General features: G+C 42.7%; 1 long non-coding RNA gene across 1 annotated transcript; it reads right to left on the reverse strand.

The window, feature by feature from the left end:
- Positions 1-15,954: 15,954 nt before the first annotated feature.
- On the reverse strand, positions 15,955-18,248 carry LOC123160444 (uncharacterized). The gene is made up of 2 exons (XR_006480216.1): positions 17,941-18,248; positions 15,955-17,637 (listed from the first exon to the last, which is right to left on the reverse strand). It is a non-coding gene; the product is annotated as an uncharacterized lncRNA (long non-coding RNA).
- Between the last annotated feature and the right edge of the window lie 8,816 nt (positions 18,249-27,064).

The following is a 27,064-nucleotide window of genomic DNA, read 5'->3' on the forward strand; positions in this document are numbered from 1 at the left end:
CCCAGCATGGCGATGTGGTAATAACAGAGGATCATATAATGCAGGCTCAAATGCTCAATATCTCTGTTGGACAACTCCTCGAAATCGAGCCCATGCCTGCGCTTAAAGAATCGGAAATAGCATGGCAATATGTCCGGGGCAAACCTTTGGTCCATCCAGACAAGGTCAAGGACCTCCCAACGAGAATGTATCAATTGCATCAATGGTACATGAACATTACCAAGATTTCCAATCGAGAGTCCCTCATGGTGAATGTCAAGCATGACCATTATTACCATGAGAAAGCTCTGGCCATTGAGTATCCAGAACTATTTCAGTTATTTAATCAAGACGCACTCGACAAGTCTATCGTCAGTTGCTATTGTCTGTAAGTGATTTCTTTTTGTAATTTAAGTCTCAAGCTAGTTATTTAGTGATAACTTTGATCAATCATTACATGTAATTATCCTCACTATATTCTTTTTCTGTGGTATTATATGCAGGATGAAGATGTATGAAATAAAAAAAGCTGGACGCTATGGCTTTGGGTTCATTGACCCAAATACCATTAATCAGGACATATGGCAGATTGAATGTTGTCGACATGATGTAGAAGAAAGCACGCTAGAGTTCTTGAAGCGCCTCAATACCAATGAAGATATACTACTTCCTTACAACTTCCCGTGAGTCACACTGTCTTGTACTACAAATTATGTCTTTGCTTACTAGCTGGCTAGATGTTAATAATTAAGTGTATACGGTTTACGGTAGTTGATTAATTTTATGCACATGCCCGCTTAATTAAGACATGCAAACGTGTGCGTATGCAGTTGGCACTGGGTCTTGTTAGACATTAAAGTTGAGGAAGGAAAAGTTGAATTACTGGACTCACTAACTAAAGAAGATACAGACTACACCATCGTGAAGGGGATAGTCAACAGGTAATTTCAATCATTATTAACTATTAATTAGTTCTTGATATGAACTATTTAATAACCCCTTTATTAATTTTCTTTGCCGGCGGGCAGGGCATGGGCGAAGTTCATCAAGGTGACTCCAGGCACGTGGCCAAAAAAGTTGTTTTGGCATCGACCCAAGGTAAGTAATTAAGTAGTACTAGCTAGCTACCATCTCTTTAATTCTTGTTTCAATATCATTAATTAATTATTATGCTTGATTAATCATTATCTGATTCAATTCCATTCTCGTAATGGCTCTGAGGCAGGCGAAAGGGAATAATCTGTGTGCATACTACATTTGTGAGAACATTCGCATGATGACGTGCGAAAGGAGCAGATCTGATAGACAGGACTGGGTACATTTTTGTCAGAACACTACTCACACCATTATTGATATCTAGTCACACAACTAACACACATGCATATTGATCTCCTTCTTAACAGTTCAGATCGGTGCGGGATAAGCTCCTACCATCGGACCGCATACAAGCACTTCAAGAGGAAATAGCCGGATTTTTGCTCGACCAGGTCATGGATCCGAAAGGAGAATACTATTACCCGCTACCGCCCCCATGAACCACTTGTCATCGTGCTCCGAAGGCACCAAGGCAACATGTAGTAGAAATTATATATGTATATACATGTGTATATGTGTGAATAGTTAATGGTGTTGGCTGTGAGACATTCGATGATATTATATATGCGGTTCTACATACGAGAAAATCTATTTAATATATATGCATAACGTGTACAATTTGTAGTATCGTGAAATACCAGCAAACAAAAAAGAATTAAATGGAAAATAAATCCAAATTGAAAACACAAAATTAAAGCAAAAATAAAAAAAACACCCAAACATTTAGTACCGGTTGGTGTTACCAACCGGTACTAATGTCCTACACGCACACGGGCCTGGCTCGTGCCACGTGTTTGCACTTTAGCGCCGGTTCGTGATGAACCGGTACTAAAGGGGGGGGCCTTTAGTCCCCACTCTTTAGTGCCGGTTCGCCAACCGGCATTAAAGGCCGTCACGAACCGGCACTAAAGCCCGGTTCTGCACTAGTGATGGAGTCAGGCATTGCATAGAGTTCGTGGCTAATTCAAGAGCTTGTAGTTAAAACGACATGACTGTCACTCTTCTCCTCCTCTCCACCCCTCCCCCCCTATATTTCCTCACCCTGCCCACCACTATTTACCCACCCCCTCTCTTCTCTCACTGTCAACCTTCCTCCTCCCCATCGCCATGAGCTCTAGCTCCAACTCCAACGGCAACCCCTTCCCTTAGGGTATTGGCTGCAGGGCCTTCTTCCTCGGGTGGACGGCTGGTGACCGGACCAAGTTCGAGAACACCATGGAGGTGTGCTCGAACTTCGGCTCCATGCCGGACATGCAGAATGAATCCAATGTCATGCTCATGAAGGCCACTCAAGATGAGCTGAAGACGCTGATTCCTGACCCAGCGAAGGGCGCGATGGCAGTTGACATCCTTCGCTGGGCCATGAATCAGGTTGTCTCCGACGACCCTAAATAGAGGAAGAAGTGGCGCAAGTACAAGACCTACTGGGTTCCTAATGACCGTCGTGCCACAGTGTATTGGGAGACGGGTATCGCGTCATCGGCGGTCATCGGCGGGGAGCCTAAGGAGGAGGAGGAAGAGGCATGCACATGCCAGCTAGGGCGCCGGAGCCAGTCCGTCCTACCTGGCAGATCGACCTCGACTTCGCCGAGGACGACGAGGACGACCCGCCGGCCCGCACGGCGATGAAGAAGAAGAAGAAGGCCAGCGGCTCGACCAGCCGCTCCGCACGCCAGTGGCGGCCGCCGCGGTCAGCTCGTGTCCGTTCTGTACCCCCTTTCCCCCTATTCCCCTATTCCCCAATCCCAAAATCTACCGATCTTGCATGTATGAACTCATATGAACTGCTATGCACTAGTATGGATTACCCCTATGCTTAGCTACCTCTATTCCCCATTCCGTCCGCCGTGGATCGAATCTATCGTCATGGATCGAATCTAGCGTTCATGTCAAAGAGAGAGAAGTGCTTACCGCCATTGGGGAGTCCGGTGGTCTTCTTCCTCTGCTCCGATCCACCGCCGCCAGTGATGGAGTCTGGTGGTCTTCTTCCTCGGCTCCGATCCGCTGCCGCCGGTGAGAGTTGGGAGAGTGGGGAAGAGTGGGGAGAGGGAGCGGTGAGGGGCGGTGAGGCTAATAACTGCCGGTGCTTCGGGAAGCAACGAGGCTTCTCAAGCGTGGCCGCGCGCGTGCAGCCACGCCTGCCCAGGTGCACCGCTCAGGCCTGGCCCTGGAGAAACTGCCGATTCGTGCGTTTCTAGTGAGCCAGACCCTGAGGTGCTTTAAGAAGCGTGCGATGCAGCCCAATAGTGTATGCGGGCTACCAAACAGGCCGAATCCTTCTCGCGCGGGCCTGGTTGGACCTCATGCGGGAAACCAAACACGCCCGAGGTGACTCTGGTAGGAAAAAGTCGCTGCAGGGTAGTCGACTGAAATTTCACTTGGGGTCAGTCGAATCAACATGAAGCGTTAGATCAAAAAGGAATGCTTCGGATCGTCTTCCCTGCCGCCCTGCTCCCACCGGCCGGGCCTCCTACTGTCGCCGCCTCGCCACCCCGCACTCCCCGGAACCACCCCCACCGCCGGTCTCCCACCGCCCCGGCCATCCCTCTAGGCCCCGTAGCACCGAGTTTTTTCTCCAGCAAATTCTCACACCACCGCCCCCACCACCGCTCCACCCTGAACCCTAAGATAGACACTAGGGTAGCCTGCCCAACAAGCTTCTTCCTCACCTCTGGCTATTTCTCCCTTCGACCAAAATCGACTGACCCAACTGTGAAAACTCAGTCGACTGAAATGCAGCAATTGTGAAAAGTCCAAAACAAGCCTAAAACTTACAGAAAAAAGCTAAATCAAACTCTAAACCGTGAATTCCGAAAACTGGCACTCTGAACTTACCAATCTCATTCTATTTTGAAACTTGAGAGTGTTTTTTTCAGTGAGACCTTGAGAGTGTTTAGCTTTTATTCGTTGAGTCTGGGCCGGCCCATTAGTGCAGTCCCTCGCGTCGCTCATTCATAGTTGTAGGTTCGCTCGACCACCGCTCCCTCCCTTCTCTCCATCGCCTTGTTTTTTTCATGATAATACGTGTCTCATTCATATCATAAAGATTAAAGTACAAATCACGTAAGAACCGACATGACAAAACTGAAAAGATAGCAGAACATCTCTGAGCTTGACACCAACGCCCATCACCTACCTCTGGCACCACGATGCTACGTCTTGAGCTTGCATTGGTTTTCCTTGAAGAGGAAAGGGTGATGCAGCAATAGTAGCGTAAGTATTTCCCTCTGTTTTTGAGAACCAAGGTATCAATCCAGTAGGAGGCTCCTCAAAAGTCCCACACACCTACACAAACAAACAAGAATTCGCAACCAACGCAATAAAGAGGTTTGTCAATCCCTTCATGGCCACTTGCGAAAGTGAGATCTGATAGAGATAAATATATTTTTGGTATTTTATAATATAGATTGGAAAAGTAAAGATGCAATTAAAAGTAGATTGAAATATTATATGATAAAAGATAGACCCGGGGGCCATAGGTTTCACTAGTGGCTTCTCTCAAGATAGCATAAGTATTACGGTGGGTGAACAAATTACTGTCGAGCAATTGATAGAAAAGCGAATAATTATAAGATTATCTATGCATGATCATGTATATAGGCATCACGTCCGTGACAAGTAGACCGACTCTTGACTGCATCTACTACTATTACTCCACACATTGACCGCTATCCAGCATGTATCTAGAGTATTAAGTTCATAAAGAACAGAGTAACGCATTAAGAAAGATGACATGATGTAGAGGGATAAACTCATGCAATATGATATAAACCCCAGCTTTTTATCCTCGATGGCAACAATACAATACGTGCCTTGCTGCCCCTGCTGTCACTGGGAAAGGACACCGCAAGGTTGAACCCAAAGCTAAGCACTTCTCCCATTGCAAGAAAGATCAATCTAGTAGGCCAAACCAAACTGATAATTCGAAGAGACTTGCAAAGATAACTTAATCACACATAAAAGAATTCAGAGGAGATTCAAATATTTCTCATAGATAAACTTGATCATAAACCCACAATTCATCGGATCTCGACAAACACACCGCAAAAAGAGTTACATCAAATAGATCTCCAAGAAGATCGAGCATGGTATTGAGATTCAAATAGAGAGAAGAAGCCATCTAGCTAATAACTATGGACCTGAAGGTCTATGGTAAACTACTCACAACTCATCGGAGAGGCTATGGTGTTGATGTAGAAGCCCTCCATGGTCGATTCCCCCTCAGCGGAGCACCGGCGAAGGCTCCAAGATGGGATCTCGTGGATACAGAAGGTTACGGTGGTGGAAATAGTTTTTCGTGGTCTCCTTTGATGTTCTCAGGGTACATGGGTATATATAGGAGGAAGAAGTAGGTTGGTGGACGCCCGAGGGGCCCACGAGATAGGGGTGCACCCAGTAGGGGGGGTGCGCCCTACACCCTCGTGGCCGCCTCGGTAGTTGCTTGACTTCCACTCCAAGTACTCTGGATCACGTTCGTTCCAAAAATCACGCTACCGAAGGTTTCATTCCGTTTGGACTCCGTTTGATATTCCTTTTCTTCGAAACACTGAAATAGGCAAAAAAAACAGCAATACAGGCTGGGCCTCCGGTTAGTAGGTTAGTCCCAAAATGAGATAAATGTCTAAAGTAAAGCCCATAAACATCCAAAACGGGTAATATAATAGCATGGAACAATCAAAAATTATAGATACGTTGGAGACGTATCAAGCATCCCCAAGCTTAATTCCTTCTCGTCCTCGAGTAGGTAAATGATAAAAACAGAATTTTTAATGTGGAATTCTACCTAGCATAATTCTCGATGTAATTTTCTTTATTGTGGCATGAATGTTCAGATCCAAATGATTCAAAATAAAAGTTCATATTGACATAAGAAATAGTAATACTTCAAGCATACTAATCAAAGCAATCATCTCTTCTCAAAATAACATGGCTAAAGAAAGTTCATCCCTACGAAATCATATAGTTAGGCTATGCTTCATTTTCGTCACACAAAAATGCTCCCATCTTGTACACCCCCGATGACAAGCCAAGAAATTGTTTCGCACTTAAATAATCTCAAACTTTTTCAACTTTCATGCAATACATGAGCGTGAGCCATGGATATAGCACTATGAGTGGAATAGAATATGATGATGGGGATTGTGTGTAGAAGACAAAAAAGAGAAAGTCTCACATTGACGAGGATAATCAACAGGCTATGGAGATGCCAATCAATTGATGTCAACATGAGGAGTAGGGATTGCCATGCAATGTATGCACTAGAGCTATAAATGTATGAAAGCTCAACAAAAGAAACTAGTGGGTGTGCATCCAACTTGCTTGCTCACGAAGACCTAGGGCATTTTGAGGAAGCCCATCATAGGAATATACAAGCCAAGTTCTATAATGAAAATTTTCCACTAGTATATGAAAGTGACAACATAAAAGACTTTCTATATGAAGAACATGGTGCTACTTTGAAGCACAAGTGTGGAAAAAGAGATAGTAACATTGCCCCCTTTTTTATTTTCTTTTTTTGGGCTTTCCTTTTTTTGGCCTTTTTTTATTTGGCTTTTATTTGGGGACAATGCTCTAATAATGATGATCATCACACTTCTATTTATTTACAACTCATGAATTACAACCCAAAACTATAACAAGATATGACTCTATATGAATGCCTCCGGCGGTGTACCGGTATGGGCAATGAATCAAGAGTGCCATGTATGAAAAATTATGCATGGTGGCTTTGCCACAAATACGATGTCAACTACATGATCGTACAAGGCAATATGACAATGATGATGCGTGTCATGACGATAAACGGAACGGTGAAAGTTGCATGGAAATATATCTCGGAATGGCTATGGAAATGCCATAATAGGTATGTATGGTGGCTGTTTTGAGGAAGATATAAGGAGGTTTATGGGTGATAGGGCGTATCGTATCACGGGGTTTGGATGCACCGGCGAAGTTTGCACCAACTCTCAAAGTGAGAAAGGGCAATGCACGGTACCGAAGAGGCAAGCAATGGTGGAAAGGTGAGAGTGCGTATAATCCATGGACTCAACATTAGTCAAAAAGAACTCATATACTTATTGCAAAAATCTACAAGTCATCAAAAACCAAGCACTATGCGCATGCTCCTAGGGGGATAGATTGGTAGGAAAAGACCATCGCTCGTCCCCGACCGCCACTCATAAGGATGCACAATCTAAGAACACCTCATGTTTCAAATTTGTTACACAACTTTCACCATGCGTGCATGCTACGGGACTTGCTAACTTCAACACAAGAATTCTTTAAATTCATAATCACCCAACTAGCATGACTCTAATATCACTACCTCCATATCTCAAAAGAATTATCAAGTATCAAATTGATCATAGCATCCAATTCACTTCCTATAATAGTTTTTATTATACCCAACTTGGATGCTCATCATTCTAGGACCAATTTCATAACCATAGAAAATACCATGCTGTTCTAAAAGACTCTCAAAATAATATAAGTGAAGCATGAGATACTAACAATTTCTACAAAATTAAGCCACCGCCGTGCTCTAAAAGATATAAGTGAAGCACTAGAGAAAAAACTATCTAGCTCGAAAGATATAAGTGAATCACATAGAGTATTCTAATAAATTCCAATCAAGTGGGTTTATCCCAAAAGGTGTGTGCAGCAAGGATGGTTGTGTTAAACTAAAAAGCAAAGACTAATATCATACAAGACGCTCCAATAAAACACATATCATGTGGCGAATAAAAATATAGCTCCAAGTAAAGTTACCGATAGACGAAGACGAAATAGGGGATGCCTTCCCGGGGCATCCCCAAGCTTAGGCTTTTGGCTATTCTTGAATATCTTGGGGTGCCATGTGCATCCCCAATCTTAGGCTCTTGCCACTCCTTATTCCATAGTCCATCAAATCTTTACCCAAAACTTCAAAACTTCACAACACAAAACTCAACAGGAAATCTCATAAGCTCCGTTAGTGAAAGAAAGAAAAACCACCACATAAGGTACTCTAATGAACTCATTCTTTATTTATATGGGTGTTAAACCAACTGTATTCCAAGTTCTCTATGGTTCATACTACTTAATACTAGCCAAAGATGCATCAAAATAAGCAAACAACACACGAAAAACAGAATCTGTCAAAAAAGAAACAGTCTGTAGCAATCTGTAACTCTAGAATACTTCTGGAACTTTACAAATCCTACCAAAATAGGAAGTCCTGATCAATTTGTCTATTGATATACAGAAAAAATAATCAACGCAAAAGCACGTTTTTGTGAATTACTAAAATTATTTTCGTGCGTGCAAAGTTTCTGTTTTTCAACAGAATCAAATTAACTAACACCATAGGTTATCCTATAGGTTCTACTTGGCACAAACACTAATTAAAACATAAAAACACATCTAAAAAGAAGGTAGATGAAAAATTGATTACTAAACAGAAACGAAAACAAAAAACACAAATAAATTTGGGTTGCCTCCCAACTAGCGCTATCGTTTAACGCCCCTAGCTAGGCATAAAAGTGAGGATAGATCTAAGTAGTGCCATCTTTGGCACTCAATTCATAAGTAGCTCGCATGATAGATTCATAAGGTAATTTAACTTTCTTTCTTGGAAAGTTCTCCATGCCTTTCCTTAATGGAAATTGGAATCTAATATTCCCTTCCTTCATATCAATAATCGCACCAATCGTTCTAAGGAAAGGTCTACCAAGAATAATAGGGCAAGAAAGATTGCAATCTATATGAAGAACGATAAAATCTACGGGCACCAAATTTCTATTTGCAACAATGAGAACATCATTGATCCTTCCCATTGGCTTTTTAATGGTGGAATCCGCAAGGTGCAAATTTAAAGAGCAATCATCAAGATCATGGAAACCTAGAATATCACATAAAGTTTTCAGAATCGTGGAAACACTAGCACCCAAATCACATAAAGCATAACACTCATGATCTTTAATTTTAATCTTTATAGTAGGTTCCCACTCATCATTAAGTTTTCTAGGTATAGGAACTTACAAATTAAGTTTTTCATCAAAAGATTGCATCAAGGCATCAACAATATGTTTGGTAAAAGCTTTATTTTGACTATAAGCATGAGGAGAATTCACAACGGATTGCAACAAGGAAATACAATCTTCTAAAGAATAATTTTCTTAATTAAATTCCTTGAAATCCAAGATAGTGGGTTCAATGCTATTTAAAGTCATGACCTCTCCAATCCCACTTTTACCAAATTTAGCATCAAGATCTAAGAACTCCGAATCATTGGGACGCCTTTTAACTAAAAAGTTGACTCATCTCCAGTCCCATCATTATTAAGATTAATATTGCAAAACAAAGATCTAATAGGGGACACATCAATAACCTTAAGATCTTCATCATTATTTTCATGGAAACTAGAAGAACACGCTTTTATAAAGCAATCTTTCTTAGCACGCAATCTAGCGATTCTTTCCTTGCACTCATCAATGGAAATTCTCATAGCTTTGAGAGACTCATCGATATCATGCTTAGGAGGAGTAGATCTAAGTTTCAAAGAATCAACATCAAGCGAAAGTCTATCAACGTTCCTAGCCAAATCATCAACTTTGAGCAATTTTTCTTCAAGCAAGGCATTAAAATTCTTTTGAGAGATCATAAATTCTTTCACACTATTCTCAAAATCAGAGGGCATCTTATTAAAATTGCCATAAGAATTATTGTAGGAATTTCCATAATTATTAGAGGAATTACTAGGGAACGGTCTAGGATTAAAGTTTCCTCTATAAGTAGTGTTTCCAAAATTATTCCTACCAACAAAATTCACATCCATAGGTTCATTATTATTCTCAATAAAAGTAGACAAAGGCATATCTTTGGGATCAATAGGGGCACTCTTAGTAGCAAACAATTTCATAAGTTCATCCATCTTTCCACTCAAAACATTAATTTCTTCTATAGCATGCACTTTTTTACTAGTAGATCTTTCGGTGTGCCATTGAGAATAATTAGCCATAATATTATCAAGGAGTTTTGTAGCATCTCCTAAGGTGATTTCCATAAACGTGCCTCCCGCGGCCGAATCTAAAAGATTTCTGGAAGCAAAATTCAATCCGGCATAAAAAAATTGTATGATCATCCATAAATTCAAACCATGAGTAGGGCAATTGTGAATCATCAATTTCATTCTTTCCCAAGATTGGGCAACATGCTCATGATCAAGTTGTTTAAAATTCATAATATCGTTCCTAAGAGTAATGATCTTAGCGGGAGGAAAATACTTAGAGATAAAAGTATCTTTGCACTGGTTCCATGAATCAATACTATTCTTAGGCAAAGACAAAAACCAAACTTTAGCACGATCTCTAAGTGAAAACGGAAATAACTTCAATTTAACAATATCATTATCTGTATCTTTCTTTTGCATCTCACACAAATCAACAAAGTTGTTTAGATGGGTAGCGGCATCTTCACTAGGAAGGCCGGAGAACTGATCTTTCATAACAAGATTCAGCAAAGTAGTATTGATTTCACAAGACTCAACATCATTAGGAGGAGCAATCAGAGTACTAAGGAAATCATTATTATTGGTATTGGAGAACATCACACAATTTCGTATTATCTTGCGCCATCACAACAAGTAATCCAACACACAGGTAGACAGAAAAAAAAAAGGCAAGCGAAAGAGAGAGGAGATTGGGAAAGAGAGGGCGAATAAAACGGCAAGGGTGAAGTGGGGGAGAGGAAAACAAGAGGCAAATGGCAAATAATGTAAATGCGAGGGAGATGAGTTTGTGATGGGTACTTGGTATGTCTTGACTTGAGCGAAGACCTCCCCGGCAATGGCGCCAGAGATCCTTCTTGCTACGTCTTGAGTTTGCGTGCCTTGTAGAGGAAAGGGTGATGCAGCAATAGTAGCGTAAGTATTTCCCTCAGTTTTTGAGAACCAAGGTATCAATCCAGTAGGAGGCTCCTCAAAAGTCCCACACACCTACACAAACAAACAAGAACTCGCAACCAACGCAATAAAGGGGTTGTCAATCCCTTCACGGCCACTTGCGAAAGTGATATCTGATAGAGATAATATGATAAGATAAATATATTTTTGGTATTTTATAATATAGATTGGAAAAGTAAAGATGCAAATAAAAGTAGATTGAAAGCTTATATGATAAAAGATAGACCCGGGGGCCATAGGTTTCACTAGTGGCTTCTCTCAAGAAAGCATAAGTATTACGGTGGGTGAACAAATTACTGTCGAGCAATTGATAGAAAAGCGAATAATTATGAGATTATCTAGGCATGATCATGTATATAGGCATCACGTCCGTGACAAGTAGACCGACTCCTACCTGCATCTACTACTATTACTCCACACATCGACCGCTATCCAGCATGCATCTAGAGTATTAAGTTCATAAAGAACAGAGTAACGCATTAAGAAAGATGACATGATGTAGAGGGATAAACTCATGCAATATGATATAAACCCCAGCTTTTTATCCTCGATGGCAACAATACAATACGTGCCTTGCTGCCCCTGCTGTCACTGGGAAAGGACACCGCAAGATTGAACCCAAAGCTAAGCACTTCTCCCATTGCGAGAAAGATCAATCTAGTAGGCCAAACCAAACTGATAATTCGAAGAGACTTGCAAAGATAACTTAATCACACATAAAAGAATTCAGAGGAGATTCAAATATTTCTCATAGATAAACTTGATCATAAACCCACAATTCATCGGATCTCGACAAACACACCGCAAAAAGAGTTACATCGAATAGATCTCCAAGAAGATCGAGGAGAACATGGTATTGAGATTCAAAGAGAGAGAAGAAGCCATCTAGCTAATAACTCTGGACCCGAAGGTCTGTGGTAAACTACTCACAACTCATCGGAGAGGCTATGGTGTTGATCTAGAAGCCCTCCGTGGTCGATTCCCCCTCCGGTGGAGCGCCGGCGAAGGCTCCAAGATGGGATCTCGCGGATATAGAAGTTACGGTGGTGGAAATAGTTTTTCGTGGTATCCTTTGATGTTCTCAGGGTACGTGGGTATTAGGAGGAAGAAGTAGGTCGGTGGACGCCCGAGGGGCCCACGAGATAGGGGGCGCGCCCAGTAGGGGGCGCACCCTCCACCCTCGTGGCCGCCTCGATAGTTGCTTGACTTCCACTCCAAGTCCTCTGGATCACATTCATTTCAAAAATCACGCTCCCAAAGGTTTCATTCCGTTTGGACTCCGTTTGATATTCTTTTTCTTTGAAACACGAAAATTGGCAAAAAAAACAGCAATACAGGATGGGCCTCCGGTTAGTAGGTTAGTCCCAAAAATGATATAAATGTGTAAAGTAAAGCCCATAAACATCCAAAACGGGTAATATAATAGCATGGAACAATCAAAAATTATAGATACGTTGGAGACGTATCAGACGACAGCAGCCACTGAAGAAAAGAATGATGGATCACCTCCTCACCCGAGCTCGACGCGGCTCCATCGCTGACATGCAGCTTCGCGAACCTCCAAGGTGGCTCACCAAAAGTGAAGCCCTTACTGTTGAACGAATCAGACCGGGGCAACACCCTGAACACGCCATCGAACTCCAGATCTGGCACCCCACCGCGACTAAGACGTCGCAGAAGGTAACCATACCTGCTATCCACGAACCACGAACCCAGCACATATTCCATCTTCCAGATGTCGTTGATGCACACCACAATCTGCATCCACTCCTGGACTACCTCCCAAGCTCCACGCCAACGCTCGAGCAAACGTCGTTGCAATGGCGGAGCCCGAGGACACAGGTCCACCACGAGGATGCCGTCACCGCCACGCCATCCTTGCTTGAACAGACTGGTTTCCAAATCCATCCCCAACCATAGTATCGATGGCCTAGTCAAGGAAGGATCCGAAGAATCTTTATTCAGCGCTGTCATCGTCGCCGCCGAAATAAAGACGATGAACAGACTAAAAATCTAAACTATGAAGGAGTAAAAATGATCCACACGCGTGGATCCGGCGACCCCCCTCACCACCGACGACCGAGGTCTCCGGCGGAGGGGAGCCGCCAGAGGACGGTGATATGTCTCCAACGTATCTATAATTTTTTATTGTTCCATGCTATTATATTATCTATTTTGGATGTTTAATGGGCTTTATATACACTTTTATATTATTTTTGGAACTAACCTATTAACCGGAGGCCCAACCCAAATTGTTGTTTTCTTGCCTATTTCAGTGTTTTGAAGAAAAGGAATATCAAACGGAATCCAAACAGAATGAAACACTCGAAAGATTTATTTTTGGAACAGAAGCAATCCAGGAGACTTGGAGTAGACGTCGGGGAAGTTTCGAGGAAGCCACGAGGGTCCAAGGCGCGCCCCCACCCTCGTGGGCCCCTCGTGGCTCCCTTGACCGACTTCTTTCACCTATATATATATATATATATCCATATACCCCGAAAACATCCAGGAGCACCATAGATCGGGAGCGCAAGCCTCTGTAGCCACCAAAAACCAATCGGGACCCTGTTCCGGCACCCTGCCGGAGGGGGGATCCCTCACCGGTGGCCATCTTCATCATCCCGGCACTCTCCATGACGAGGAGGGAGTAGTTCACCCTCGGGGCTGAGGGTATGTACCAGTAGCTATGTGTTTGATCTCTCTCTCTCTCATGTTCTTGAGATGGTACGATCTTGATGTACCGTGAGCTTTGCTATTATAGTTGGATCTTACGATGTTTCTCCCCCTCTACTCTCTTGTAATGGATTGAGTTTTCCCTTTGAAGTTATCTTATCGGCTTGAGTCTTTAAGGATTTGAGAACACTTGATGTATGTCTTGCATGTGCTTATGTGTGGTGACAATGGGATATCACGTGATCTACTTGATGTATGTTTTAGTGATCAACTTGTCGGTTCAGTGACCTTGTGAACTTATGCATAGGGGTTGGCACACGTTTTCGTCTTGACTCTCCGGTAGAAACTTTGGGGCACTCTTTAAATACTTTGTGTTGGTTGAATAGATGAATCTAAGATTGTGTGATGCATATCGTATAATCATACCCACAGATACTTGAGGTGGCATTGGAGTATCTAGGTGACATTAGGGTTTTGGTTGATTTGTGTCTTAAGGTGTTATTCTAGTACGAACTCTAGGATAGATTGAACGGAAAGAATAGCTTCGTGTTATTTTACTACAGACTCTTGAATAGATCGATCAGAAAGAATAACTTTGAGGTGGTTTCGTACCCTACAATAATCTATTTGTTTGTTCTCTGCTATTAGCTAGTGACTTTGGAGTGACTCTTTGTTGCATGTTGAGGGATAGTTATATGATCCAATTTTGTTATTATTGTTGAGAGAACTTGCACTAGTGAAAGTATGAACCTTAGGCCTTGTTTCAACGCATTGCAATACCGTTTACGCTCACTTTTATCGCTTGCTACCTTGCTTTTTATATTTTCAGATTATAAATACTCATATATATCATCTATATTGCACTTGTATCACCATCTTTTCGCCGAACTAGTGCACCTATACAATTTGCCATTGTATTGGGTGTGTTGGGGACACAAGATACTATTTGTTATTTGGTTGCAGGGTTGTTTGAGAGAGACCATCTTCATCCTACGCCTCCCACGGATTGATAAATCTTAGGTCATCCACTTGAGGGAAATTTTCTACTGTCCTACAAACCTCTGCACTTGGAGGCCCAACAACGTCTACAAGGAGAAGGTTGCGTAGTAGACATCAAGCTCTTTTCTGGCGCCGTTGCCGGGGAGGTTAGTGCTTGAAGGTATATCTTTAGATCTTGCAATCGAATCTTTTAGTTTCTTGTTTTATCACTAATTTAGTATATAAAAGAAAACTACAAAAAATGGAATTTAGTTTGCCTCATGCGCTTCATCTTTTTAGTATCTTTCGTGAGAATGATGGAAAGGAAAATGGTGCTCAAGTGCTAGAAGAAGAAGTCTAGTAAATGTTTGGCACTAAATCTTTGAATGAGGAGCATGATTGCAATGTTGTTAGTATGAATTCTATGAATATCCATGATGCTAATGATATGCAAAGCCACAAGCTTGGGAATGCTATTTTTGATGAAGATGATATTTTTTGTCCCCCAAGTTTTGATGAGAAAATATATTATGATGATAGCATGCCTCCTATTTATGATGATTATTGTGATGACACGTATGCTATAAAGAATAAAGATAACCATGAAACTTGTCATCTTGATTTTAATTTTCAATTGGATTATTATGCTTCACATGATAGTTATTTTGTTGAGTTTGCTCCCACTATTATTGATGAGAATAAATTTGCTTATGTGGAGAGTAGTAAAATTTCTATGCAAGTAGATCATGAAAAGAATGCTTTAGGTGCTGGTTATATGGTTGAATTCATTCATGATGCTACTGAAAATTATTATGAGAGAGGATCGTATGCTTCTACATATTGCAATAATATCAAGTTTCCTCTCTATGTGTTGAAAATTTTGAAGTTATGCTTGTTTTGCCTTCCTATGCTAGTTGACTATTGTCCCCATAAGTTGTTTGCTCACAAAATCCCTATGCATAGGAAGTGGGTTAGACTTAAATATGCTAGTCATATTCTTCATGATGCTCTCTTTATGTTTCAATTCTTATCTTTTACGTGAGCATCATTGAAATCATCATACCTAGCTAGGGGCATTAAACGTTAGCGCTTATTGGGAGTCAACCCAATTTTACTTTTGTTCTTTGTTTTTTGTTCCTGTTTAGTAAAAAATAACTCATCTAGCCTCTGGTTAGATGTGGTTTTATGTTTTAACTACACCATGATGGCTCGCGTTGCCGCGCCCGTCTATTTTGACAATAGAATGGTAGAAATCCACACCGTCTATTTTGACTATAGAATATTCAGAATCAATGTAAAATATATAGAGGCAATATATAAGCCTCATTTGGCCATAACATTAATCATACAATCGTCAATTAATTCTAAATCTGTTTTTGGACCGGCTAGAGTGCTTGAAACAACATACTCTCTATTTTTGCAAATAAAGTGCAAAATTAGTTCTATGTGACAAAACCTACACCTTCCTGTAATCCATGTAGCTTCGTTGGAACCTTTTCAGGGCCAAAACCCAATTTACCTTTGCCGCAAGATAGCCCAGCAGCCTCACCGCAGCTTCAGATGCCTATCCCCCGGTACACCATTGCCGATGAGCATGATCTAGTCAACAGTGGACCCTAGTGCAAAAAGAAATTAAAAATTATATCGTTAGATAGAGAAAAGTATTTATCAAATACTCCCTCCCAGAGTACTTGTCTAAGATATGTCTAGATACGGACATCTGTATCTAGATAAATCTAAGCCAAGTAATTTGGGACAGAGGTTGTACAGTACTAAAATAAAAATCAGTTGAGAGTCCAAATTATGAAGCGTAAATAAGAAAATGAGATGCATACAACACTACTACAATAGAGGATTACATACAAATCGCAATGCCTGCACACCTGTCACATTAGACTATTAGTATGCATCTAGTTTCATCTCTGCAACCAATAGATATAAGATACATATATGTATCTACGCAATACCTAGGTAAGATCTGTATGTACCCACACAATAACGGCCCTCCAGCACTATATATGCTAACCTTGGAAGGACCACTAATGCTGTCAAAAGCTTGGTGCGATTCAAACGTAGAATCTATAGAGGGAAGTTTTGCTTTGTCCTTTTTATAACTCATAAACAACTTGTGGATGTTAATTATCAGCAAACTGGATAAAAGTAGCTGACCTATCCATTATGGTATTTGAACTGGACACAAATAGCCCCCGTGATGATTTAGCGGTACAGAGTATTAGTACACGTAGGACTCGATCATAAGGGAATATGGAAATCAACTAAACAGCGAGCAACTTTGAAGCAAAAAGGTATGTAGGCGCATCTTGCACTCCTTGACAGATAGGCAAAACAATATGATGAAACTTTGGTCTTGCTAAAATAGCAATTCAAACTATATATATATTTTAGAAACAACCGTCCGACAGTTATCCAATATTTCAGCATGTCAAAGTACTTTGTATATAAGCTTAGAAGCTTAGATAATCAAGGATACAGCAAAAACAATTGGTTCACACTTTATTCGAACTGCCTCTTATGGGAAGAGATTTCTTCACATTCGTCAATCACTCACGCCTGAATAATTAATTCTACAACTGCAAAACGTGATGTACACATCAGCAATGGATGTATCATATAGTAATAGTATACAAAACAAAATTATGGCAGAAGGAGAAAAGAGTCGTACGGGCAAGATTCTAACAATTTCTCTGATATGGTTTTGTAACAAATTCAGCCAAGACGTGAAACACACTACACTTAGCCGCTGGGAGCTCACAACATTCATTCTTCTCATGAGGGCGTAGCACCAGTTTAGTTGACCAAACGACAAAGATAACACCAGAAAAACATGGCTTTGAATCATACCTTGTGCTGAAACATATCACCCACTATAAGAAAAGAAACAGTACCACTATAGTAGATCACATCCTTGTGCTCTTTCTTTCCATAGTTCTTCTGAAATCACCGCTCACCATCTGTCATGTTTCCAGTAGGAGTTTTGTCAGTACTCTGAACATGAGGAGAAAGGTGCAACACGTTATGAAGTACCAAAGTTCAAAAAACTGCTAGGCTCTAATTGCACGTTTTGACATTGACTCGCGCCTAGCTCGCTTAATCTCCGCCTAAGCGTTCTATACGAACACTATACGGCAGGTAGAACACGAGCTCATTTGGCTGAAGAAATCAAGGGAAGAGCAGGAGAGCAATCTGTACGCCAAGCCAACGTATAACAGCAACATCAGATACTCTACGAGACCAGAAGAGGAACATGATCTCACCTGAGCGAAGACGGAGGAGTCGTTTCACCACGAGCCCTCGAGCGCGTGGACTGAAGCCGGATCCCGCGCTTCTGGTCAAACCCAGCGCGAGCCTCGCCTTGGCAAGTTCCCGCCTCGCATCGGAGCTGGACCGGATGGACTCGATCCCATCCCTGACCTCGGGTGGACGGACGCACCCCGGCGGTCTTCGATGGATGGAACCGGCCGCCCCTCTCCGCGGCTTGATTCCGGATCTATGCGCTCCCGTTCCCCTCCTTCGATTAGGGTTCGCTAGTTTTTTCGGTTGAGCTCGCGAGTAAAGCCGACGCGGTCGCTCTCCCTCCTTCAGATTGGGCTGCCGGCTCGCCCAAGGCCCAATGCACCACAGGCGCTCGTTTCGGCCCGTGGAGCAGCAGCCCACAGGACAGTGGGGCCAGTTAACACAGATGGCGGAACATATCGCCACATGCACGAAATCGGACGGCCAGGAAGTCCCGGATCGGGAAAACGGACGGCTGAAAACGCAAATCGCTGTGGGAGCTCGGTTTAGGTGCGGTTATACTGTCCTTAATTAGTGTTTGTGCCAAGTAGAACCTTTGGAAAGACTTGGGTGAAGTCTTTGTGATCTTGCTGTAAAAAAACAGAAACTTTAGCGCTCACGAGATTAGCTACCATTTTTTATTGGAGAGTGCTTTTAGGTTGATTCTTTTTGAAGATGATTAATAGACAAATTTCTCAGGTCCACCAATTTATTTCAGAATTTGTGGAGTTCCATAAGTATACGTTTGGTACAGATTATTACAGACTGTTCTGTTTTTGACAGATTCTGTTTTCATTGTGTTGTTTGCTTATTTTGATGAATCTATGAGTAGTATCGGAGGGTATGAACCATAGAGAAGTTGGAATACAGTAGATATTACACCAATATGAATTTATAATGAGTTCACAACAGTACCAAAAGTGGTGATTTATTTTCTTATACTAACGGAGCTTACGAGTTTTCTGTTGAGTTTTGTGTTGTGAAGTTTTCAAGTTTTGGGTAAAGATTCGACGGACTATGGAATAAGGAGTGGCAAGAGCCTAAGCTTGGGGATGCCCAAGGCACCCCAAGGTAGTATTCAAGGACAACCAAGAGCCTAAGCTTGGGGATGCCCCGGATGGCATCCCCTCTTTCTTCTTCGTTCATCGGTAACTTTACTTGGAGCTATATTTTTATTCACCACATCATATGTGTTTTGCTTGGAGCGTCATTTTGTTTTATTTTGTTTTGCTTGCTATTTGAATAATTTTCCAAGATCTGAAATTCTTAAATGTTAGAGAGTCTTCACATAGTTGCATAATTATTCGACTACTCATTGATCTTCACTTATATCTTTTGGAGTAGTTTATCATTTGCTCTAGTGCTTCACTTATATCTTTTTAGAGCACGGCAGTGGTTTTATTTTGAAGAAATTAATGATCTCTCATGCTTCACTTATATTATTTTGAGAGTCTTAAATAGCATGGTAATTTGCTTTGGGTATAAAAACTTTCATAGAAAGTGCATTGAACACTATGATCAATTTGATGCTTGATAATTGTTGAGATATAAAGGTGGTAATGTTAGAGTCATGCTAGTTGGGTAGTTGTGAATTTGAGGAATACTTGTGTTGAAAGTTTGTGATTCCTGTAGCATGCACGTATGGTGAACCGTTATGTGATGAAGTTGGAGCATGATTTATTTATTGATTGTCTTCCTTACGTGTGGAGGTCGGGATCGCGCGATGGTTAACTCCTACCAACCCTTCCCCTAGGAGCATGCATGTAGTACTTTGTTTTGACAACTTGTAGATTTTTACAATAAGTATATGAGTTCTTTATGCCTAATGTTGAGTCCATGGATTATACACACTCTCACCCTTCCACCATTGCTAGCCTCTCTTGTGCCACGCAACTTTCGCCGGTATCATACACCCACCATATACCTTCCTCAAAATAGCCACCATACCTACATATTATGGCATTCATATAGCCATTCCGAGATATATTGCCATGCAACTTTTCACCGTTCCGTTTATTATGACACGCTCCATCATTATCATATTGCTTTTGCATGATCATGTAGTTGACATCGTATTTGTGGCAAAGCCATCATTCATAATTCTTTCATACATGTCACTCTTGATTCATTGCATATCCCGGTACACCGCCGGAGGCATTCACATAGAGTCATATTTTGTTCTAAGTATTGAGTTGTAAGTAAATAAAAGTGTGATGATCTTCATTATTAGAGCATTGTCCCAAGTGAGGAAAGGATGATGGAGACTATGATTCCCGTACAAGTCAGGATGAGACTTCGGACTTTATGAAAAATAAAAGAAGCCAAAGAAGCCCAAATAAAAAAGAGGCCAAAGAAGCCCACCAAAATAAAAAAATGAGAGAAAAAGAGAGAAGGGACAATGTTACTATCCTTTTCCACACTTGTGCTTCAAATTAGCACCATGATCTTCATGATAGAGAGCCTCCTATGTTGTCACTTTCATATACTAGTGGGTATTTTTCATTATAGAACTTGGCTTGTATATTCCAATGATGGGCTTCCTCAAAGTGCCCTAGGTCTTCGTGAGCAAATAAGTTGGATGCACACCCACTTAGTTTCCTTTTGAGCTTTCATACACTTATAGCTCTAGTGCATCCGTTGCATGGCAATTCCAACTCACTCACATTGATATCTATTGATGGGCATCTCCATAGCCCATTGATACGCCTAGTTGATGTGAGACTATCTTCCTCCTTTTTGTCTTCTCCACAACCACCATCCTATTCCACCTATAGTGCTATTTCCATGGCTCACGCTCATGTATTGCGTGAAGATTGAAAAAGTTTGAGAATACTAAAGTATGAAACAATTGCTTGGCTAAAATTAGGGTTGTGCATGATTTAAATATTTTTTGTGATGAAGATAGAGCATAGCCAGACTATATGATTTGGCAGGGATAACTTTCTTTGGCCATGTTATTTTGAGAAGACATGATTACTTTGTTAGTATGCTTGAAGTATTATTACTCTTATGCCAATATGAACCTTTATCTTGAATCATTTGGATCTGAACATTCATGCCACAGTAAAGAAAATTACATTGAGAAATATGCTAGGTAGCATTCCACATCAAAAATTCTGTCATTTACCTACTCGAGGACGAGCAGGAATTAAGCTTGGGCATGCTTGATACGTCTCCAACGTATCTATAATTTTTTATTGTTCTATTTTATATTATCTGTTTTGGATGTTTAATGGGCTTTATATACACTTTTATATTATTTTTGGGACTAACCTGTTAACCGGAGGCCCAGCCCAAATTGATGTTTTCTTGCCTATTTCAGTGTTTCGAAGAAAAGGAATATCAAACGGAGTCCAAACAGAATGAAACCTTCGGGAGTTATTTTTGGAATGGAAGCAATCCAGGAGACTTGGAGTAGACGTCACGGAAGCTTCGAGGAAGCCACGAGGGTCCAGGGCGCGCCCCCACCCTCGTGGGCCCCTCGTGGCTCCCCTGACCGACTTCTTTCACCTATATATATCCATATACCCCGAAAACATCCAGGAGCACCATAGATCGAGAGTTTCGTCGCTGCAAGCCTGTGTAGCCACCAAAAACCAATCGGGACCCTATTCTGGCACCCTGCCGGAGGGGGGATCCCTCACTGGTGGCCATCTTCATCATCCCAGCGCTCTCCATGACGAGGAGGGAGTAGTTCACCCTCGGGGCTGAGGGTATGTATCAGTAGCTATGTGTTTGATCCCTCTCTCTCGTGTTCTTGAGATGGTACGATCTTGATGTACCGTGAGCTTTGCTATTATAGTTGGATCTTATGATGTTTCTCCCCCTCTACTCTCTTGTAATGGATTGAGTTTTTCCTTTGAAGTTATCTTATCGGGATTGAGTCTTTAAGGATTTGAGAACACTTGATGTATGTCTTGCATGTGCTTATCTGTGGTGACAATGGGATATCACGTGATCTACTTGATACATGTTTTGGTGATCAACTTGCGGGTTCAGTGACCTTGTGAACTTATGCATAGGGGTTGGCACACGTTTTCATCTTGACTCTCCGGTAGAAACTTTGGGGCACTCTTTGAAATACTTTGTGTTGGTTGAATAGATGAATCTAAGATTGTGTGATGCATATCGTATAATCATACCCACAGATACTTGAGGTGACATTGGAGTATCTAGGTGACATTAGGGTTTTGGTTGATTTGTGTCTTAAGGTGTTATTCTAGTCGAACTCTAGGATAGATTGAACGGAAAGAATAGCTTCGTGTTATTTTACTACAGACTCTTGAATAGATCGATCAGAAAGAATAACTTTGAGGTGGTTTCGTACCCTACAATAATCTCTTCATTTGTTCTCTGCTATTAGTGACTTTGGAGTGACTCTTTGTTGCATGTTGAGGGATAGTTATATGATCAAGTTATATTATTATTATTGAGAGAACTTGCACTAGTGAAAGTATGAACCTTAGGCCTTGTTTCAACGCATTGCAATACCATTTACGCTCACTTTTATCGCTTGCTACCTTGTTGTTTTTATATTTTCAGATTACAAATACTCATATCTATCATCTATATTGCACTTGTATCACCATCTCTTCGCCGAACTAGTGCACCTATACAATTTGCCATTGTATTGGGTGTGTTGGGGACACAAGAGACTCTTTGTTATTTGGTTACAGGGTTGTTTGAGAGAGACCATCTTCATCCTACGCCTCCCACGGATTGATAAATCTTAGGTCATCCACTTGAGGGAAATCTTCTATTGTCCTACAAACCTCTGCACTTGGAGGCCCAACAACGCCTACAAAGAGAAGGTTGCGTAGTAGATATCAGACGACACTGGAAGATTGGGTCTCCTGGCGGCGGCTAGGGTTCCAACTGCCAGGGACAGGAGGAAAACAATTGGCTTGCGAGGAATACGCAGGGAGAGATTGATTTTGCCTTTCTCTCGCACTCTCTACAGCACCCTATGTCGTATCTGTTTTGCATCGGATCTGGGTAGGAGAACTGCTACAATACGTATCTATGGATGTCCCCATCCGGATTCCACAAAGAATTCGTACTATAAAAAGCTAAATTGCATCACAACTTTGCAAGTCTACAAGTATCTTGCCCCCGCCGACTTCGCTGGAAGTTCGCCCAAAATGTCGCCTCAGCCTGCTTCGCCGTAAGACTGCCCATTGTCGCGGAGACGTGGTTGTAGGCGAGTCTGGGCGTCGCAGTAGAGGAAGAGACGCCGAGTCTGGGTGTCGGAGCAGAGGACGAGACGCCGAGTTTGGGCGTCAAAGCAGAGGAAGATACATCGAGTGTGGGCATCGGAGCGAAGGAAGAGAGAAGACCCACCAAGGCTGTGGTTCTAGAATCGCCACTAGTCTCTGGCCATCGATTGTGGTTCCAGAACCACCACTAGCCTCTGGCCAGGTGACCCGGCTTGCCCGTCATGTCGGTTGCGGAATATTCCTCACGAACAAAAAGAAGGCGACGATGGCGGTTGAAATTTTGGATCGGCCACGACGCCTAAAGAACAGAACGAACAAGAAACGCATCGAGATTTGCAGGTATGGTTCATCTTCCTCCCGTTCAGTTTTCCTTAAAACTCCCTCCGTCCGGAAATACTTGTCGGAGAAATGCCTAAAAATGAATGTATCTAGAACTAAAATACATCTAGATACATCAATTCTTCCGACAAGTATTTTCGGACGGAGGGAGTATAAGTTTTTTTGGAAAAGGAGGATGCACCCCCGGCCTCTGCATCTCGACGATGCATGCGGCCACTTTATTAATTATTCACAAAAGACCTTACAAGGAAGTACATTAGAAATCCTGAACTGAAGCCACCCTCTAGGCAACACCTGTCGCAACTCCTATCCCCTTGATGTAGTGGTACCGAATGTCCGAGTCTAATACCAAACAGACATCATACTAAATCCTAACATCTAGTGCCGGATGCCCCATCCCGGTCACATACCTGGACTGGTCACACACCGGTCCGGCGCACTCACCGAGGTTGCCGCCGCCGTCTTCCACCGATCCATCTCCAGAGCGGGTATTGACGCACCGACCTTGCCAGGCCTACCGTCGCCGCCACCACGGCGCCAGACAACACCAACATCCTGCACGTATCCATCCACACACGCATGTCACCAAAACTCCGCAGCGCCATGCCGCTGGGATCCATCGTCAGCCTTACGATAGATGAAACACCGCTCCTCCTCATCCCCTCCAGCCAGCTCCTGCTACAAAACGATGCCCTCGGGAGGGAGTACGACACAGAAGGCATCGTCATCGTCCGATCCGGTAGACCCGGATCTAGGGTTTCCCCCGGAACATCCTGATCATGTTGACGCAGTTTCCAAAGACGATGCCTCAACAGGGGGTGTTGGAGACGCCGTCATCGTCCGTCGTGACCGAAGTCGGCGCGATTTTCATCGGAAGTAGCGCCACCACAATCTCGCCGCTGACTGGATCCGAGCACACCCTCGCCATGTAGACATATGGTGCCGTCGGAAAGCCGGTTGAGGACCTCCGGCCGCCCCACCCCGGCTCCATCACGCACCGCAGGCCGACCATAGCCGAACCACGATGGATCTGGCCGGGACGCCAGATCCACGGCCACCGCGGCCGCCCATCGCATAGCGGAGAACCCCACCGGAGGACCTCGCCAGCCCTGGGTTCGCCGGCTGCCGCCGCATAGCCAGGACGCCGTTGTGGCTGCCGCGCGAAGACACCCCGCACGAGGCGCCCCGGCCGCCTGATGGGAGATCCGTCGCTTCCCTCCTGCCCTAACCCTTTAAGCGTTGGGCGCCGCCGCCACCGCGGCCAGTGCCGGCGGCAGCGGCGGTAGAGATCTGCCCCGCGGGAGGGCTGGCGGCGTGAGGAGTTGGTCCCCCTGGCATCGCCCTGGGTGGCGGCGCGAGGGGGTCTGGCCTCGTTTTTTTCTTTGTCTCTAGAGATAGTAGATAGCTAGATGAATGACCCTTAATATAAGTGCTTTAAGTGCAGCCCTGCCGTCATTGCGTGACTAATGGGGACGAGTGCTTCTCCCCTAGATTGGCAGTCAATGGTACGTACCCAAGTGCTACCAATCTGTACCAAGTTGTTGCATCAAGGCGAGATGATCACCTTGTTTAGTACTCCTGCTCACTTCACAATGTTTTGGCGTGAAGGTTCAGCCTTAAAAACATGTAGGTCGGCGCCAAATTTTTCATGTAGGTTCCGGCCACGAGAGGGGCACGTACCTCATCGAACCAACGCCTCCCGTGGTGATCTCGTGCCACGAGCACATCTATCCCCTACAAGCGACTACCAATGGTCCCTCTCCGCTGGAGGCGGCAAGGTCATGGGTGTGTTCTGTAGCTCGGCACCACACCATGGGCAACCCAATCGTCGCCCTGACGGCCACCACTGCAGACTTTGTGGTTGGCCTGCTTATCCTCACCGTGTTCAGGATCAGAGGCAGTGCGTGACCTGTGACCCAATGTCGACTTTGAACGTTGACGTTGATGATGGATTCACGCACTCCACTATATTATCAGTACAAAGACTGGCACTGCTACGGCTTAGCCAAGCTGCTTTTTAACCATTTTACAACTACAAGTGGTAGATATTGTTGTGGGATAAATTTTGATGGATAAGATTTTTAACAAGGCACCGAGCAGTGTAGGTCGAGATGACACAGATAATGTATGCAAAATGTGTAGACATAATTTGACAATTTTTCTGGAACATAGTACTTCCTTCAGTAAAAGAAGATGTCCTGAATAAGTCTAATATGTCGTCATGATTGTTCTCATTTGTTAAAAAAAGGGGAAAGTTCTTTCAAATAATTGACTTATTTTTTTCAGATTTTTCTCCTCATGCATTTTTACTATCTGACAATGTTGAGTAATCCTTTTCCATATGCTTGTGCATAGTATATAATTTGTTTTCAGAAATATTCTTCCAAGGGATTTGTTTTTATTATGTTGCTACAACGCCTTCTTGTGTCAGGAGTCAAACTATCACTCACAAGAATTTATTATAGTGTTATCATCTACGATTTATGCTATTTTTTTACCATTTTGTTAAATGTAAGACTATATCATTATTTGCTGGTGAAATTTATAAGTTATATATTTGCATATGTATACCGCCACTTAGTTTAACATGATATGTATAGGAGAATTAGGTGGGACTACATTATCAATAATCATTGTATGTTTTATGTTCTCAATGGCTCGATTTGAAGGTTGTAATTTTGTTACTCTGGTGCAATTGCTCACTGGAAGAGTAGGGAAAGGTGAGTGGATCTGACACATGTGTTGATTCATATTTTACCAATAACGCTTTGTGTTTCTCTTGTCGAGTACAAGTAGAGATCCCATTCGGCCAGCTTTAGTTTGCTAATTCATCACTGCTTTGTATCTATTCTTTGTAAAGGTACATTCTCTAAGGGGTACCAACGCATGGTTGGCCAACAAATGCTACCAATCTTGCGCCACTTCAAGTAAGAAGCGCTAAAGTTCGTATGTCCGGTAAGCACTATTTTTGTGGTTGATTTAAGGGTCCAAAAATCAGAGTTATTTGGATTGATAGAAAATGTTCGCTATTTAGGAATCATGAAATTTCTGTTGCTGTGAATGAATTTCCTATGAATGAGATATTGGGCTGCCATTTTACTAGGATGGTGTTATTTTGTCAACTCTGTTATTAATAGCCATTTAATGTGTTTTTGTTTAATAATATATTAGTTGCAAGCATGCGTGGTGTGAAGGAGGCATAATGGGACATGTGCAGAGTGAGAGAGAGTACGAGGGATGAAACACGTGCGGGGAGGGACCCACGGAGCCTCATCTCCCGCTCGAGAGATTAGTTTAAACATTCCCTTCCGGTATGCGAGGTTCAGTGACAAATATGACGTGAGGTGGTCGAGCTCATCTCCTGCACTGACAATGGAGTTAATTGTACACAACTACCACAATTGGGGCATTGGAAGCAGATTGATACCAAGTTTGGTAATTTTTACGTGTCAGTACCAAGTCTGAGGCTACCCATTACAAAAAGGTCTAAATCGCCTATAAACGCGTATTGACGGTGCATCTGACCGGCGGGGCCCGCCTGTCGGGTCCC

This window comes from Triticum aestivum, chromosome 7B, assembly GCF_018294505.1.
Source record: "Triticum aestivum cultivar Chinese Spring chromosome 7B, IWGSC CS RefSeq v2.1, whole genome shotgun sequence".
NCBI lineage: Eukaryota > Viridiplantae > Streptophyta > Magnoliopsida > Poales > Poaceae > Triticum > Triticum aestivum.